Below are 5,089 nucleotides of genomic sequence, written 5' to 3'. Positions count from 1 at the left end.
TGTCTCTGAAACAGTTCTGAAATCTGAGCACTTCTGCAATTCTCCTGGGTCTTCTCTTTTTTCCTAGCCTATGTTACTTTATCCATCCAAATATAGTAAGTAGCCTCTGGGTGGTCTGTTTGCTTTCACATCCATTATTTTTTAGCATGAAGTTAATTTTCTGACTATTCGTTTGCCTATTTTTTAACAGCTGTTTTTCCCCTAAGTATTGTAGCATTTATCACATGCCTTTCAAAGATATTTTCTGTCTGTGAAAACACATTTGTTCCTTTTTTTCTTTGTAGGAGGTCAACTTTCTTTGGCCTATTGTCATCCTAGCTCAGTATGGAGTGGCTTTCCCTAGATATGCTCGATGTCTGCTTTTCAGTGCTATCTCCTTAAAGTCTTTTGGGATCTGACATAACTGCTGTCTTGTGTGGGATTGCCTGAGTCCCTGATTCTGTGTTTCCTTCTGTCCTGTTATCCTCTCTAATTGTACTTGAACACATTTTCCTGGGTGGAGATGTTCAGAGAGCTGGCCAATCTTAAAATCCTCCTCTTTGATAGAGAGTACATCTCTAGGTTGAATCTAAATTTTGTGGTTCTGAAGACATTTTGCAGTTGTGCTGTCATTACAGTGTTGTTCTTGAATCTATTGCCAGTGTGTGATACCTTATTTACACCCAGGTTTTAGGTAGCTGTGGAAGCTTTTTAGGATCTTCTCTATCTCTGAGGTTCTGAAATTTTATAATAACAGCTTGGTGGGAGCCGGGCACAGTGGCTCATGCCCGTAATCCCAGCACTTTGGGAGGCTGTGGTGGGTGGATCACAAGGACAGGACTTCGAGACAAGTCTGACCAATATGGTGAAACTCCATCTCTACTAAAAATACAAAAACTAACCAGGAGTGGTGGTGTGTGTCTATAGTCCCAACTACTTGGGAGACTGAGGCAGGAGAATCACTTGAACTGAGGAGGCGGAGGTTGCAGTGAGCCAAGATTACACCACTGCACTCCAGCCTGGGCAATAGAGTAAGACTCCATCTCAAAAACAAAACGACAACAAAAAAAACAGTCACAACGTGGTGGGGATCTTCTCATTTTATTGAGGCTACTAAACCTGCGGACTATCTCTTCTTGAAAACTTCTTTATTTTCTGTTACTTTTTTATCGATAGTCTTGTTATTCAGATGCTAGGCTGCTTAGACCAGTATACAGGCATTGGTTTTTAATTTTTCCCTTTCTATTTTTTTTTTTTTCAGTTTGTCTTTTTATTCCACTTCTGGGATATTCTGTCATTTTATCCTCTACATTTTTATTGAATTTTATATTTTTGAGAGTATTTTAAGATTTTTTTTTAAGTTTTGCTCCTGATTTTGACAGGTCTTATGAATTCCTTTTTTCTGTTGTTTTGATCTCTTTTGTTGGAGGCTTCCCTCCAATGTGTGTTGGTCCCTGGTCTGCTTTATTTGGAAGCAGGACGTCTGTTAACTGATAGCCCTCAGTGTGAGTTTTTCTGGCTCAGAGATACCATGGCCTAAACCTGGGATATATGGTTTGGGATGGGAATTGTGTTGAATTTGTGATTGCTTTTGGCAGTATGGTCCTTTTCACAATATTCATTCTACCCATTCTTGAGCATGGGATGTCTTTCCATTTGTTTGTGTCCATGATTTCATTCAACTATGTTTTGTAGGTCGAACAGCATATCAAAAAAATAATCCAACCTGACGTGGTAGCTCCCGCCTGTAATCCCAGCACTTTAGGAGGCCAAGGCAGGTGGATCACGAGGTCAGGAGTTAAAGACCAGCCTGGCCAACATGGTGAAACCCTGTCTCTACTAAAAATACAAAAATTAGCTGGGTATGGTGGTGCATGCGTGTAATCACCGCTACTCAGGAGGCTGAGGCAGGAGAATCACTTGAACCTGGGAGGTGGAGGTTGCAGTGAGTCAAGATTACACCACTGCACATTCCAGCCTGGGCGACAGGGCAAGACTCCATCTCAAAATAATAATAATAATAATCCACCATGATCAAATGGGTTTCATACCAGGGATGCAGGGATGGATTAACATACACAAGTCAATGAATGTGATGTACCACATAAACAGATTTTAAAACAAAAAATCACATGATCATCTCAATAGACACAGAAAAAGCATTTGACAGAATGCAGCATCCTTCTATGATTAAAACCCTCAGCAAGATCGGCATACAAGGGTCATACCTCAATGTAATAACCATCTATGACAAACCCACAGCCAACATAATACTGAATGGGGAAAATTTGAAAGCATTCCCGCTGAGAACTGGAACAAGACAAGGATGCCCACTCTCACCGCTTATTTTTTTATTTTATTTTATTATTTTTTTTACAAACATAGACTTTACTAAATGCTGCTCAATCCCCCAGTGAAGATCTTTCATTACAAAACAGTTTTCCACATCACTGCAAGTTAAGAGATTGGAATGGTACTCTGATAACAAAAGATGTGAGAAATACTTCACCAAGTAAAAACATAAAAGACCTCTATGTAGTCAACCTTTTCAGAGCTCTACAGAGGAAGCCTACTGCATTTCCTTTAAATAAAGCCAGGCAGTGACACCTAGTGCTCTGTATCACCACACTGTGGGACTCAAAGCCTCCATCCCTAGGTCAGGAGGGACTAGGTGAAGGGCAGGTCGTGAGGACCGGAAAGGCCCTGCCTTTAGCCTTTGAGAGGAGGAGGAGGAATGAGTTGAGAGGCAAGCTGGGTAATACACCTGAGCTGCCTCTACCCATCCGTTACCACTCTGGGGAATTGCAGAGGAAGGGGGATATTCATGAGGAACAATCTGAAGAATTTTGGTTTACTTTCCCAGCTTTTATTTATATTTTGTGCTTTAAAAAGCCTGGAGATTTAAGGTTTTGTCTAAATTCCAGAGTACAGTAATATATTTCTTGAGGGAGGGGTTAGGGCAGGTAATTCCCCCCATCATATTTCTGGGTGAGACTAAGAGAAGGGTAAGGATGATACCTTAGTTTTATTTTAGGAAGTATTCTTTTTCCTAGGATGTTACTAAGGTTTGCAGCAGTCACTCTCACCATTTCTATTCAACATAGTATGGAAGGCCTGGCCAGAGCAATCACACAAGAGAAAGCAATAAAAGGCATCCAGATCGGTAAAGAGGAAGTCAGACTGTTGCTATTTGCTGATGATATGATCATATACCTAGGAAACCCTAAAGTCTCCTTCCAAAAGCTCCCAGAACTGATAAATGAATTCAGGAAAGTTTCAGGAGACAAAATTAATGTACACAAATCAGTAGCTCTGTTATACCCCAACAGCGACCGAGCTTAGAATCAAACCAATAACTCAACCCCTTTTGTGATAGCTGCAAAAATAAAATAAAATAAACTACTTAGGAATAGACCTAACCATGGAGGTGAAAGACCTCTACAAGGAAAACAACATTAGAATTTTTAATGGGTTAAAATGAGAGGCAGCAGGTAAACAGTGGAAGAAATCAGTGGGTGGGCTTCGGCATCCAACAGGTACTGGACCTTTGATGGTATTAATGTCTTTAATTTTGCTTTTCATTCTGTAAACATCACTAGCTTATAAACAATTTTGTTTCAGATTCACTAGCCTTTTTAGCTAATTCAATTGTCAGTAACTTTTACTTCAATTAAAAATGGCAAGTTTACACTCATAATAATGTCACTTTTCTCCTTCCCATTTAACAATAGTTGTGATGAACTTGTGTTTCAGCAAAAACTGGACTCAAACTCTGTCTCAAGTCCTGAGCTTTGGGACCTATTGAGTAATCACTAAATGTCTGTAGTCAGCTGAGTCTCTTAAATCTTCGAGCACACATATACCAAAACTACCTTGACTACAGTCCCTGGCTTCTTTTGAGTTCAAAAGATTTTGATGTGTTAGCATACAATTCAAAAGTAGCTTTGAAGATTAATCTTGCTCAAACAAATTTCATGCTTTTGTTCTCGTTATTCTACTTTGTAGAAGTCTACTTTTGAAAGTAAAGTAAGTTTTAATTTGCCATTAGCAAGTTTGAGAAATAATCATTTGGTATATTCACTATTGGTGAAATAAAGGTTTGTTAAGCAAATTAATAGGGCAAATTGGCTTCAAGAAAAGATTTTGAAAAATGTTTATGATGAGTCAGTAGTGCACTGTTATCAGTGGGATAGGTGGAACTCACTGAGATCACTTATGCAAGGTTTTTTTTTTTCCAAAATACATGTCTGCAAACACATGTATCTTCCCATCCCCACTTTCCCTCTACCTCTAGGCACTGAGAAGCCTTTTAGGAAAATTGGGATGGATGTGAGGCATCTTTATGTGAGGAAAGGCATCCCAGAAGGTTCTGATTTTCACCCCAGCTCAATCATTCCAAACTTTGCTGCACATTGAAATCACCTGGGAAACTTTTACCAACAACCTTGATGCCCGAAGTCATACCCAACACTCATTACATTAAAATGTCTCATGTTGAAGATGAGGCCGTTATTAAAGCATCTCAGGTGATTTTAACGTGCAGCAAAGTTTGAGAGCCACGGCTTCATTTGAGTTTAGGACGAGAAACTGCTCCTATTTGGTGGGACCTTGGGCAAGTCAGTTTTAAGGTTTTTTTCCCTGATCTGTAAAATGAGTGTTGAATTAAATGTCGCGTAAGGTCATTGGTCCTTTCCAGCATGTAACTTTAAATTCTGCGATTGTGAAATTATTTCAGAGATGAAAACTACTTGAAGCACTATAGACATATCCGTCTTACATGCTGATGTTACAGGCTTTCTAACAAGTGCTAATATTGTGTAGCCCTATTAACTAAAATTGAGATTTTCCTTCTCTCAGTTGTTCTGAGCCTCATTCTACAAAATTAGCTGGGTGTGGTTGCACATTGCTATAATCCCAAATACTCGGGAGGCTGAGGCAGGAGAATTGCTTAAACCCGGGAGGAAGAGGTTGTGGTGAGCCGAGATCAGCACCATTGCACTCCAACCTGGGCAACAAGAGCAAGACTCTATCTCAAAAAAAAAAAGAAAGAAAAAAGAAAAAAAATTACCTAGGCATAGTGGTACAAACCTGTAATCCCAGCTCCTTGGGA

At 39.6% G+C, this 5,089-nt stretch overlaps 1 protein-coding gene across 1 annotated transcript in view; it reads left to right on the top strand.

The window, feature by feature from the left end:
• The window catches only part of AGAP11 (ankyrin repeat and GTPase domain Arf GTPase activating protein 11), a 31,426-nt gene that overhangs the window by 6,032 nt on the left and 20,305 nt on the right, over positions 1-5,089 (top strand). The window lies entirely within an intron of this gene.

Source organism: Colobus angolensis, unplaced genomic scaffold, assembly GCF_000951035.1.
Source record: "Colobus angolensis palliatus isolate OR3802 unplaced genomic scaffold, Cang.pa_1.0 Scaffold307, whole genome shotgun sequence".
Taxonomy (NCBI): domain Eukaryota; kingdom Metazoa; phylum Chordata; class Mammalia; order Primates; family Cercopithecidae; genus Colobus; species Colobus angolensis.
The sequence above is the reverse complement of the archived record's forward strand: the minus strand, read 5'-3'. Positions and strand labels throughout refer to the sequence as shown.